Source organism: Pogonomyrmex barbatus, unplaced genomic scaffold (genome assembly GCF_055798465.1).
Source record: "Pogonomyrmex barbatus isolate J1 unplaced genomic scaffold, ASM5579846v1 scaffold22, whole genome shotgun sequence".
In the NCBI taxonomy this organism is placed as follows: domain Eukaryota; kingdom Metazoa; phylum Arthropoda; class Insecta; order Hymenoptera; family Formicidae; genus Pogonomyrmex; species Pogonomyrmex barbatus.
Genome location: NW_028297119.1, coordinates 899,380 through 913,905, shown reverse-complemented (window position 1 = coordinate 913,905; position 14,526 = coordinate 899,380). Strand labels below are relative to the sequence as shown.

Sequence of the window (14,526 nt, the reverse complement as noted above, 5' to 3'; positions counted from 1 at the left end):
GTGTGCGTGTATATAAATGTATTCGTGCATGCATACGTGTATATACATGAATACGTATAATGTATCAATCATCTTTCTTCTTAGTACGATTACGCATTTTTAGATGTAATACTAGTATTATTTATATAAGAAAGAACCTACCTTATATATATGCCTTATATATACAGAGAACCTTATATATTGTTACGAGCGGTGTTCTGCTCGACGCTACTCTCATACATTTCCAATCTGAAAATCGTTCCTTGCTGACGCGGTCATCAAGAGGTTGTCAACCGTTGTTTAGCGAGAGAGTCGTCGGCGCGGCGCGCGAGTTTGAGCTATGTCGAATTCTTATTAAACTATGAAAAGTTTGTGCTTTTGTTATCCCGTGTTTAGTGCATAATAAAATATGTTTCTTTTCTAACCGTCTCTTCCTTTCCTGCGTGAGAGTGAACCCGTCGCGAGTGCGACATTTTTGAGGGCTCGTCCGGGATATGAAAAACATAGCGGAGCGTTAAGTGGAATTGAAAGGAAAGGAAACAGTGACGGAGGAGGGACAGGAAGGAGTGTCGGGGAGACAGGTTGTCTCGGCTAGGAAGAGAGCTTGCGTGCGAACGGAGGAAATGACTCCGGGCCTGGAGATGGTTCTCCGAATGATTATCGAGGAGCTTCGTCTTCTTAGAGAGGAGCGAGCGGAGCAGCGACTGGATGATAGCGTTAAATGTCAGGCCAGTCGTTAATTAATTAATTTCTTTCCGCTTTTATAAGATAAATTTTGTTTTTCTTTTTATTTGCTTTTGCGCGCTTTTGAGTTAAAGAAAATTCTTTTATGATAGATTTTCTTTTGACACGGATTGATTGTTAGACGGACACGTATGCGTTTTTCAAGTTTGGCACAGGCTTCGATGTCTCGGTTTTAGATAGAAGGGAAAAATCAAATAATTTAGGGAGTCTTATAATTTTCGAAGTTTCTTCTAAGTGTCTGTTAGAGGGGAATTCGTTTAGATGTGTGAATTTCGTTTCGAGAAAGCGTTCTAGAATGGGTCGTGGTTTTCATCGGAGCCTGTGGGGAAGTCGATTGGTCTTTCTGTTCAAAGAAATATTGAATTGAAAGATGTTTTTATTTTATAAATTACTGTTTCTATTTCTTTGTTTTCTTTAAGTATTTCATGAAGAGGAGTTGTGCAAAAACGACGTGGGGAGGAAGATCTTCTATTATCTGCTCGAACATCCGACTAAGAAAATCCTTTTTTTTTTAAGAAGTCCGCCTCGCCCTCGGTTTTTTTGAACCGCGGTTTTTCCGAGGGTTTTAGAGCAAATGCCGAGGCGAGGACTTAGAGTCCATAAGGACGAAAGGGTCCACGGAAGTTTCTCCCCTCCTTATCCAAAGATTCAAGAGAGAAGTGTGCAAGACACAAGCACACGATAAAGAAGCATCTCGGAAGAAGAAAGAAGAGAGAAGATGACCTCGCAGCGGCACGGAACTTCCGGGAAGGGTGAAGTTTGGGATTGGTTCGGCGCTCGGTAACCCGCAGCAGCAACTCGGAGTAGAGCAGGAAACCGATAGATTCCCTGAGAGCTTCACCATGGAAGAAGAAGCCGACTTTTCTGCGAGGGAGTTCCCTGGAATTGTGGGAACGACAATTTCGATGAGGAGAGGGGGTAGTGTTACGATCGAGCGGTGTTCCGCTCGACACTACTCTTATACATTTCCAACCTGAAGATCGTTCCTTGTCGACGCGGTCGTTAAGCGGTTGTCAACCGTTGTTTTAGCGAGAGAGTCGTCGGCGCGGCGCGCGAGTTTGAGCTGTGTCGCAGCGAATTCTTATTAAACTGTGAAAAGCTCTTGTTATCGCTATCGTGTTTAATGAATAATAAAGTGTGTTTCTTTTCTAATCATCTCTTCCTTTTCTTGCGTGAGAGTGACGCGAGTGAACCCGCGAGTGCGACAATATATAATATTATATATATATAATATTATATATTGTCGCATTCGCGGGTTCTCTCTTAGCATCAGCAATATAAGGCAGGTTCTTTCTTACATATAAATAATACTAGTATTACATTTAAAAATGCGTAATCGTACTAAGAAGGAAGATAATTGATACATTATACGTATTCATGTATATACACGTATGCGCGCACGAACGCATTTACACGTACACAATGCGTACGTTATCGATATTTATATGTATTTACATGCACGCACACAATGCGTACGTATCGATATTTATACGTATTCACATACACGTATGCACGCACGAATGCATTTACACGCACACAATGCGTATATTACCGATATTTTATCTGTATTTTAGAAAAATAAACAAATATAAAACCCTTACTATAACTAGCAAGCAAATGTGCATATATTATCATGTGTATATTTGCGTGCCAATGAAACACATCAAAATTATATCAATTATTAATTTGATTTATATATTACTGGTTATTAATAATGATAAATTTTGTCCAACTAACCTGCCATATCTTGCGTCGTATGTACCACAATACATTCGTCGAATCGTTGCGTAGAGACAACGACTTTGATTTTCATTTGTTTTTTCTCCGATGCGCGACAGTTTTATTTACCTTTCGGTCACGAACGCGTCGTATCATACATCGTTTAACTCCCCAAAAAATATTCCAAGAAGGTGCAAGATAAAGTGCACATATATTTTATATACATATTTGTATACACACACACATATATACACACATACGGAAAAAGATTTAGAATTGCAAAATATTTTGGAAGTGACAAATAAAAGAGCTCTAATCTCTTTCCGTGATACACGCATATATAATAATTTTTTCTATTATTATATCTTTATTCCTCGATTTATTTTTCATTTATAATTAAACGGAAATGTGTGACGAATTGATCAAAAGACGAAGCTTTATAGAAGCTTAATTAACTAACGATCGTTATAAGTCATGGATATGTAAAGTACCATCAGACAATAGTCTTTATCAATATATGCAATAAAAATTTTTCATGCAATTCAATAATTTCGAGACATGTAGATTCTACTATTCATAAAAATAATATTAAAAAAAATCATTATCTAATGATAATAATAATGAAAAATCGGAAAAAATATCTAAAGTATTATTTCAACAAAAATGATTAGAGATTGAGGAATTTAAATGTTGATTACGCGAAGTGCCTCACGATGCAAGTTTTTTTTTGTTCATTTTGTAATACAACTATTGCTGGTTTGTCACAAATATATTATCACGCAGAATCCGCCAAACATTTAAATAAATATAAAAATTATAGTAATAGTTTTGAAGTAAACAAATCAAGTGAGGATTTACAAATGGAAAATAATTACTTTTGTCATTTGATGAGCGTATAAAATCAGCGGAAATCAGATTTGCCGCGTTAATCGCCGATAAAAATGTTTCTCATCAAACTGCAAAAGAGATTCTTAATTTTTTTCAACATATAGGAAAATCCTAATGTATTACAAAAAATAAGTATGGGTCGTGCAAAATGTAAAAATATAATTACGAATGTTTTGTGCCCACTAAAAACGGAACATGTAGTTAATAAAATTCAGAACACAAAATTTTCAATGACTTTTATTGTACGATATGTTGACCCAGACACATTAGATGTTCGCTCACAATTAGTTAAATTAATTGATATTGATGTCAAAGATTCCAGCGCAGAAAAGTTGTTTCACGCATTTAAAAATGAAATGTAGAAATTAAAAATACCATTTTTAAATATAGTTTCCTTGTCATGCGACAATGTGTCTGTCATGACAGGGAAACATTCATCATTTAAAAAAAAAAAATTAAAAGAAGTATGTCCACATTTATTGACATTTCCATGCCCTTGTCATTCCGCCGCATTAGCACATGCAGCATGTAATAAAATACCCGAGTTTTGCGAAAAATTTTTAAGAAAAATTGCTAATTTTATTAATAATAGTCCCAAACGGTTGTCTACTTATAATGAATTTCGTGAGTGTTTTCAAGAAACAAATCACAAAATATTAAAATTTTGTGAAACACGCTGACTTTCTCGCTATTTATGTATAGAAAGACTTCTGGAATCTTGGAATATAATTAAATATTTTTTAAGTGAAATGATTATAAATGAGAAAACACAATCTGGAGAACATCTATTGTTTATAATGGGTAATATAGAAAAACTTATTTCTTTTTTTTAAAATATGTTATAAATTTCTTTAACGCATTCAATGCATTTTTTCAAGCATCAGAAACACGAATCTATTTATTATAGCCAAAATCTTTACAATTTCTTTTTCAAATTTGTCGAAACTTTTTGAAAGATGAATATTTGAAATTGTTTATATAAACGTAATTTTCTCTCTAACAGACAATCAAAAAATCCTTAATGAAATAAATTTAGGAACAAAGTGTGAAGAATATCTAAATAAATTACTAACTGATTGACATAAAAATATAGTTAAAACTGTTCGAGAGAACTGCTTGATGTTTTATGTAACTGCTGCAGAAGAAATTCGTAAAAGATTATCAGTGAATAATTAATTTTTATTAAAATTACAAGTTTTTAGACCTTTTATTACTTTATTTAATATCAATAGAGAAACATCGTTCAATGATGTTTCTTTCATAGCTAAAAATATAGGTTTCGATGAAGATGCTTTAAAGAAAAAATGAATTGCATTGCCATTACATTTTACAATGGAAGAGAAGCAAAACCTTTCCAAATTAAATTTTGATAATATGTGAAAAGAAATTTTACAATGTCAACATTCAAATAATGTTGCTAAATTTCCAAATTTAATAAATGTTCTGAATGCTATTCGATCACTTCAAATGCCGGTCCAGAGAGAATGTTTTCTCTTTTAAGGGCTTGGCTTTTAAAAATAAAAAGCCGCAATAAACTTTCGTCGGCTCCCATTAATGCCACGTGCGTTTTCAAATCAGCGTTAAAAGCGAGAGAAGAATCATGTATGACGATTGAAAGCATTTGCCTCTTATGTCGGCACACAAATTATACGTTAATACTGTTAAAAAAGGACGCAATACTTTAAGGCTACATGCCGCAGATAACGAAATTTCTGGTCCCTCGTGGGCAAATTGAAAATGTTAAATGTTTATTAATGTTTTATTAACTGTTTTTCATAATGTCGCGATTTGACGCGTCGAGGCGATTTGCGTTGTTTACAGGATGTTGCGGTTTGTTACGTCGCCTTAGGCGTGTCTGTTTTCATAATGTCGCGATTTGACGCGTCGTCGAGGCGATTCGCGTTTTCCGCGGAGTCTAGCACGTCCTGTTTGTGGTTTGACGTGTTTTTTTTTACGCCGCTTTAGAGAGTATTTAACTAGAAGTATCGACGATATATTGTTAGTTTGCGAGATGGAGAGTCAGTCTAATGTTTCGGAGAGTCAGTTTAATGTTCTGGAGAGTCAATTGAAGGATCCGGAGATAATATCGCTCTTAGATGATTCGCTCGAGCTCTCGAGAGAGAGATGGAACGCGAGATAGTGGAACGGGAGAAACGCGCGATGACAATGGAACGTGAGAAACGGTCTACGGATCGAGTGGGAAGAGGAGGACGAGATATCGGCAGAGGTCGAGAGCGACGCGATCGACTCGCTCGAGTTGATGCGCGCGATGTGGACGTCTATGCATTCGACGGCGTGTAATTTGCGGCTGATGATGGCGTTTCTGTCTAAACATCTGGCGCTTCATTGAGGAACGGAGCCGATCGCGTGTATACGCGAGGCCGAGCGTATGAGGAACGCTATATGTATCGTCACCGACGTCTGGAATCGAAAGGGTCCGTGGAACTCGTACTGTTCTGGAGACAGCATGGTTCGCTTGGTCGAGAGTTCCGCGATGCCGGACGAGCGTGCGTCGCTTATGAAGATCGAGATAACGAGGGAGGCTTCCTCGAATTGGAGGATACGAGATTACTGGGAGTATCTGGCGCGTTTGAAAACGATGAAGGGGGATCTCGACGACGAGTACGAGAAGTATCTTGCGCGTCTGAGTACTATGAGAGGGAATGACGAGAGTTGTGGCAGTGGTTTAGACGTATTATTCGCGTCTCTATCTGGAGATAAGGAGGAGGCTGATCGATTCGTTCAGTACGTGACGAAGTTGAAGGGTGGACGACAGCTCGAGGCAAGATCTCCGGGCGAGAAAGGGACCGATTGCGAATTGGTTCGAATGTACGTGTACAACGTCAAGGATATAGTTAAGAAGAAGAGACGCAACTGATGGAAATACGTGAAATTGAGAGTTCAATTTTTGAACTCCGTATCGGATCGGAAGAAGCAGTTGATACGACAGTTGATAGATCGAGTCGCCGATGATCTGGGGAGAGTGCCCGGAGTGCGCGGGGAAGCGAGAAGCGTCGAGTGCGACAGCGAGTAGGGATGTATCGCTATGACGCTCGCGCGAATTATCGTTAGGGGTATCGATTGTGGCGAAGAGTGCGAATTTGCGCGAGTATATGTAAAAGAGAATGTACTAATATGTCTATGTAAAAGAGTATATACTAATATGTACACTAATTACTAATATGTATAAGAATATGTACACGAATATATGTGTAAGAGTGTGTGTACAAATATGATGCCGAGTAATAAAAACAACGAATATATGTACGAGATATGCTGAAATAAAGAAAAGAAAGAACAATGCGAATCATCATTAATACGCATCGTTGTTGCGACGATTAATCGACCGCGAGAGAGATAGAGTTTTTTTCCTCGTTCCGGGAACGTATGAGAGACCAGAGTGGGAGTCGCGCGAGAAGGAAATTGTCATAGGAGTATTAATAACGAGGGAATATTTCATTAGGAATGTAAATGTTGTGCGTCATTTTCGCGCTCGCTATGCGTGACTATGGGAAGTCTGATCGTAACGGCGATAGAAGATTAGTCTATCGTTTATTTCGTCGTTCTTTATTTTGTTTCTATTCTATCGCTATTCTGTCGTTGTCATGCTTTTACTTTTTGGTTCTCTATTGTGTACTTTTTAATGATATTGCGTATGAGATCTTTAGCAAGATCGTCATTCGTTGGCGTATAATCGCGCTACGTATATTTGGGCTCGTTCGACGAGAATAATCTCGCGCGATAAAGAATAGAAATTAAAGCGGTTGAAATTTCCGATTCGCGACTCGGATCGATTCATCGCGTCGGTGTCCGCCCTCTCGCGATCAATGGCGATATCGATCGAGCGGTTCGCGTGTATTTCGGTCGGCGACGCGCAGTGTCGATTAGACTCCCGTCTCGCGCGATGACGCCCGTGCGCGGGATCGCCGTGATCGCGGTGATTCGCGACTCCGCCGCCGATAGCGACTCCGCCGCCGACAGCGACGAGGAGGCGATTCGGATTTTGCAAACCTACGGATACCTGGACGGCGATAACGTGCACACGATATCAGATAACGCGACGTTGGCTCTGAGACACGCGATTGCGTTTTTCCAGAAGTATTACCGTATACCTGGTGATGGTGTTCTTAACGAAGCTACATTGGAACAGATACGTAAATCGCGATGCGGCGTCAAAGATATATCGAGTGACTTGGACAAGTCTCCGAGGCAATGGGCGAAGACGCATCTCGCTTGGAACTTTCACCTGGCGAGCGAGAGCGTTCTACGAGTCACCGAGGCCGCGTTCGAGATGTGGACTGCGAATTCGTCGCTGACGTTCGAGCGCGATTCGATGAATCCCGATATCGTGATATCGTTTCGGAAGGGTTTTCACACGTTCGTAGATCCTCGGCATCGAGATAGCCGAATATGTCCGTCGTTGCTGGACGGACCAGGAAACGTGCTGGCTCATGCTTTTTTACCATCGTCCGAAGTGTCGGAGGTGCACGTGGATAACGCGGAGAAGTGGCACATCGAGCTGACCGCTAATTCTGACGATATGATTCATCTGCTACATACATTGACGCACGAGATCGGTCACGCGTTAGGATTACATCACAGTCCTCTGAAAAATGCGATAATGTACGCCTTTGTTCCCTCTAAGACCTTTTCCGTGCGATTGAACGAGGCGGATTTTCTCGATTTAGAATTTATACGGTTTAAGAAATAAGAGCGAAATTGCGGGACCAGTTACGATGACCGTAGCGACGATCACGATCGTGACGCGCGACACGGGGGATTCCGCGGATCTGTGCGCGTTGCGACGCGTCGATGCGGTGTTGATGTTAGAAAATAAAATGTACGACCGACTATAAGTGGCGTATCGACGCGTCGATACGCTACTTATGGTCGGTCGACTTAGACGGAAGATCTTACGGCAGGTCGTTGTTACTGACGGACTATCTGCGTTTTTTTCCCGATAATTTTACGCGTTTGGCAGGCGCGTATCGACGACCCTCGGGCCAACTCGTATTGTTCGTAGACGATACGGTTTACATGATAGAATATCCGAGTTTCGAGCTAGTACCGGGTTGGCTGAGGAAACTGAGGGATATGAATCTTCTTCCTAACGCGAAAATCAACGCTGTGGTTAATACTAACGTGGGGCGAACGTTCGCGATTTATAACGACGAGATCGTGGCCGAGATCGATGATTGCTCGATGATAGCCGTCAGACATAATTCGTTGCACGCGATATTTCCGGGGATTCCACCCGCTGTAACGTCCGCCGTTCGATACATCGACGGTAATCTGTACTTTCTCGTTAAACGACAGTTCTTCAAGTACAACGAATTTATCCGAAGTGTAACTATGGCCGGTAAATTTGATCCAGAGATTTTTGGTATCGTGTGTCCGAGGGACGGTTGTTAGAGCAATTGCGCGCTCTTTTGAAAAGACTCGCTCAGATGAGGAACGTATTTTCGAGCGAGGACGATTTAGAAGAGGAGAGGAAGAAGGAAGAGGCACGGAAGTTTTCGTATAGTGTACAGAGCTAAGGATACGAAACGTTTACGAACAGTATCGCGTGATCTCTTCGATCGTAAAGATGTACGATATCGAACACTCGCAGGATTCCGAGACGCGCCGAGTCGACGAGAGCGACGATGTGAGAAGGAGGAAAAAGACGCTTGATGATGACAGGCCGATCGACAGATCGAGTCATAATGACGCCGGTTGTACGAACAATCCAGTTAGAATTCTAGAACGAAAATATCCCTTGACTAAGACGGGATTACAAGTTTCTTAATGTATGTGTCACTCTTAAGCGCTCCTCGCGCGTGAATATTATCCTGGGAGATAGTCATGGCAAGGAGATCTCGATGTCGCCCGATACGTGGAGGCAGCTTGTCGAGCAACGACACGTTCTCTCGAAATATCTGCAGAGTACCAACGGAGAACCGTCTTTTCCAGCCCCGTTGCATATTGGAAATATGACCGTGCGTTTCGAAAAAATCAACAACTTGACGATATTACGCCTGGAAACATTCGCGGCTCGCTTGGCCATGTCGAAGGAAACAGTGAATAACATGTTCGAGCTCGAGCATTGCGTCAGCCGACTCGTTATCTCGTTGACCAAGATATTAGGAAAAATCGATGCGAAATTAGCGCGTTTCAAGGATATTGCGTTCACCGATAAGGATACGGAAAATATCTCGAGAGTCATACGCGATAGCGATCGTAACGACATTATCGATTGCGAACTCGTTGCTCTGTACTTTGGGATGTAAGATTGAGATGAAATAAAGATATATTGTAGAAAATGTTTTTGTATTTCCTCAAGCATGTATATAAGTATAGCGAGCGATAAAAGAATTCGATTATAGTATAAGCAATGAATCTAATTATAATATATAAGCATGAATTTAATATATATGATACAATAATTGAAAACCAATCTGACATATGATAATAAGTCGTTAACGCGATATTACAATTCGGTGATATATTTCCGTCGTTTCGACTACCAATTGTACAGTTTGCACACGTTCTCCATAGCGCAATGCTTCGCGTGATGCTCGCAGTGAAATGCTCGAACGTCGTCCAGAGTGCTTAGACGCCCTATATCCTCGAAATCCGCGTCGATAGTCTCGACGATCACGTCGTGGTCCGCGATGACGTCGCAGCCGAGAATCTCCTCTAATCACTTCTTTTTCTCCAAGCCTTTGACGTAGTTTAAGCGCGTCTCGCGATTGATCGCACACGCCGTTTCGAATCACATGCTTCAAGAGCTGTACGCGACGTCGCCGTCGCTCCACTGTAGGCCGTGATGATTGGAGATTATCCAGCACGCTTTAGATTTTTCCGTCTTTGTAAGAAGATTCCAGGGTATCGCTTCTCGAAACATTCGATGAGTCAGCTCTTTTCCATTTTTTAATATCGCCACCTCTTTAACCATAAATTTCTCCCGAACGGTAAAACCTTGCAGATCGACGAAGATCGATACGTTCGGCATCGTTCTCATAGGAAAACCGCGATTACGTGAGTTTACGTACGACGTTCGTCAGTGGGTTATACTCTATCGTGAATGATGAGACAATAAGCCGTTGTGTTAGCCGGAAAGTTCTCTTTGCATTCGAATTCTACGCGAACGTCGACGGTGGCGCTCTTGATCGATTCGTTCTGGCGGGAGCAATCGATGACCACTAGCGGACCGTATTGCAGAAATCTGATAGTCATGAATGATTCGCAGGTCTCGCACTCGTAAATTTCAGATACATATTGTACAGCACAGCGAACTTGTGCTCAAAATCTAGGTTCATATCGTCGTAGGAATAGAATTCAAATAGAGTTTTACATTAATCAGCTTGCAATCGTCGGAAACCTCTTCCGACGGTACGTTTTTCCTTCCGGTCTGTAGCGCGAAGATCACGTATCGCGGTTTCTCTAATTGCATTGCCGCTTTTACTGCCCAGGAATGCTTGGTCGTACTTTACAACAGCGGAAATTCGTACAGATCTCACGAACAAAAGCCCATGCTCTGATATCGTCCACTGTTCAACGTTCGCAGAAGCGACAGTTTGTTAATGTCATTAAGTATCACGTGTGGCATTCTGTATTCTCCCATTGTATTCTCAACAAGATCTTCGGTCTCTGATCTGAATGCGCCACGACGCAATTGTATCGTTGCGAGCGCGTATCAGAATGAGTTCGTTCGCGCGTTTATCACTATGCGTTTGTAATTCTCGCAGAAACCGAGGAGTACGTTGAGAGGCACGCAAAAGTTGAAATCGTTCAACGCTATAAGCGATATTTCCCATCCGGTGTTCTGTAAAGCTCTATCTCTCTCGTAGCTCAACGATGCGTAGTTTTTCATCAAGATCGTTATGCCGACGTTTCTGCTCTTATCGATCTCCACGCCATTGAGCTCGTATCGAATCTCATCGAACATAAACGCGACGCAGTTGTTGACTAGCTTCGCTCTCGTAACTTCCTTCACCGTGCCTTCCTTCGCCGTGCCTTCCTTCACGCTCTTTCTCGTCGTGAATTTTCCCTCGATATATAGAAAATTTTCGCACGGCAACATATATAGATCCTGTTGCTGTATAGGTATTCGTATCTCGTCGCTGTATCCGAACGTTGTGTTAGCGTACGGATTGTAAGTGTGAGTTTCTATTCTCACGATACGATCGTCAAAGATCGGGACATCTCCGATACTTAAAATGTCGCTCGCCATTCGACTCGTCGATTCTTCACGACGAAACCTAAAGATCTTAAAAACGCAACGTTCGCGGCGTTCAACTCGTTCGCTCTTCCCTCGCTCACCTTCCTCGTCGCGTCGTTTTGCGGTAAGATCGCGGATGTAGCGTCTCCTCCTCCTCTCGCGTTCCACTCGTTCAGAACGAGCATCTTTCGCTCTCGCGCATTTCTCTCTAATGCCTTCGTCGTCGCACGTGAAGTCGCGCCGTTATTTCCTCTCCACGAAAATCGATCGGTCGCCCGTCTTGAACCACGACTCGAAGCGTGATATCAGTAACGTGCGATGATCGGAAAATAAATGATCGATGTCGGAGCGTTCGACAGTTTATATCCCGGAGGAACGTTCGGCGAAAACTCGTGTATCGTGTGAACCGGATCGTTGTTACTGTACGCACCCGCGGTGATATTGCACTCCATCCGAATGATATTCACGCCCATGATATTCACGGGTCAGTCGGACGTGTGCCATTTATTCGGTCGTAGCACGCGCGACGAGAATCCCAGGAGCGAACCGATGTTGTTCGGTTTCGCGAAATCAATTTGATGCTCGCACCTGATCTCGCTTCCCATAGTATTCTCATTGGCTCGAATGATCAGAGACCGCGCGCCCCTCTCGCCCTCGTCGCTCTCGTCGTAGACGATGTCGTCGCTCTCGTCATCGTCGCTCGTCCCTTTGCTTTTATCGATCTTTCGCTTTTTAGAGATAGGCGTTCAGATATCTGTCTATCGCGCTCAATTCGTACGAACCCTCGAGAATCACGACCGTTTTGTCGTCGTAATAGAACTTATTATTCGTGGAATCGACGTTCGGTCGGATGGTGTTGTACGTCTCGAAATTCGTGAGACCTAACTCGTAATTGTCGTCGCTCAGATCTAAAGCGGGAAAATAGCACACCGTGAGAACGCTACTCTTACCGGTGAACGAAAGGCTCAGCGACATCGCGACCGATTCTCGAGAGAAATCGCAGGCACAACTGACCGCAAATGCTCTGATCGTACATCTGATACGATCCGCGATTGTACATTATATTTACGCCGCCGAGATATCTCTCGAGTTCCCTCCGCGGTCGAAGATTGTCGAAACCATCGAAGTAAATCGCGTCATTTACCCTTTTCGCATAGGCGACCCAGTCTCTGGAGAGGCAGCGCGTTGACGATCATTCGACGATCGCATCCCTGCGGGCGTACGTGCGTCGCAGCGCGCTTTGCCTGAATCCGGACGACTACGACGTTAACAGACGCAAGATACGCCATTTGGATACGCCGATCGACGATGCCAACGCGACGACCAAGGGTTACGTCGACGACGCGCTTCGCGTAAGGAGCGAGGAGTCGAAAGTTCTAACGAACGAGCTACGAAAATAGCTGGAAGATATGAACAAGCGAATTCGGAATATTCTCCTACAGTATTACGACGTAAAAACCGAAGTGGACGTTCTGCGATACCTCGAGAAGAAGAGCGAAGCCTCGCTCGTCGGTCACGACAAACGAATAGAGGAGACGAGAGACGCGGTGGAACGAGAGCTCGAAAAACGGGACGAATCGCGAGAGAAAGATCTGAGCGAGATTCGAAGGGTCATCGAGACGCTCAGGAGAAACGAAAGCGAAATCTAGAGGAATCACTGCGACAGATCGAGGAGAGGAGGGAGGCCTCGCTCGTCGATCTCGATAAACGAATAAGGGAAACAAAACAAGCGCTCGATAAACGGAACAACCAACGAATTAAAGATCTGCTCATGTTTCAACGTGAGCTGGGACGAAAAACAGGACAAAGTGCGAGCTAGAGACTCGAGCGATATCCGAAAGACCGTCGAGACGCTCGGTGACGCTCAGGAAAAACGAACGCAGATCCTAGAGGAATCATTGCGAAATCTAGAGAAATCCCTGCGAAACGAGCTCGACGCGTCGTCGACGAGCCGCGAGAGAATATCGACGAACGTGAAAAATCTCGCGCGTAGCGTGACAGATCTGACGAGAGTCGCGAGAGAACTGACGGACAAAGCGGTAACGAGAGAGACTCTGGACAAGACGCTGGCCTCGTTGAACGTGGATAAAATAGTGACTAGAGAAACGATAAACGAATTACTAGTCGCACTAAAAATGGATATTCCAAATACCATAAAACACGCGATTAACGTTTGGAACGAGGAACAGGAGCAAACACGCACGAATAAAACCAACGCGAATCGCGCCTCCTCGTAAAATCAGCGATGAGCGTCGAGAAGAGGAGACTCATCGAGGAGCTTCACGCGCCCGCGCGAAGAAAAATTCCGCGTCGTCGAGTCGTGGTGCGCGGTTACGACGACCTGTGGCAGGCCGATGTCATCGAGATGCGTTCGTACGCGCGACGAAACAAAGGCTACAACTACGTGATGACGGTCATCGACGTGTTGAGCAAGTACGCGTGGGCTGTGTCGCTGAAGAGCAAGAGCGGAAGCGAGGTAGCCGCGGCGTTATCCAAGATATTTCGCGACGACGCTCGACATCCGCGAAATCTACAAACGGACAAGGGCAAGGAGTTCTACAACGCCTCCGTAAAAGCGGTTACTGATAGGTACGATATACGCCACTACTCGTACTCGATGATGAAGGCGGCGGTAGTGGAGCGATTTAATCGCACGCTCAAGAACAACGTGTGGAAGCTCTTCACGCTCAATCGTACAGATGGCTCGACGCTCTACCGCGTTTAATCTCGGAGTATAACAACCGCGCGTATCGAACGATCGGAATGCGACCGACGGACGTAACTCCAGCCATTGCCAAGAGACTCCTTTCCACGATATACAGTCACTTGAAGATCGCAGTCCCCGCAAGATTCAATGTGAACGATCCGGTACGCGTCAGCATGTTCAAAACGATTTTCGAAAAGGGATATAAGCCTAACTGGACGACTGAGATTTTTCGAATCGCTAAGGTGCAACACACGAATCCCGTGACGTATCTGCTGAAAGACTATCG

The 14,526-nt window shown here is 43.3% G+C and overlaps 1 protein-coding gene across 11 annotated transcripts in view; it reads left to right on the top strand.

Moving 5' to 3' along the window:
* The window catches only part of LOC105427296 (chromatin assembly factor 1, p105 subunit), a 798,730-nt gene that overhangs the window by 532,211 nt on the left and 251,993 nt on the right, over positions 1-14,526 (top strand). The window lies entirely within an intron of this gene.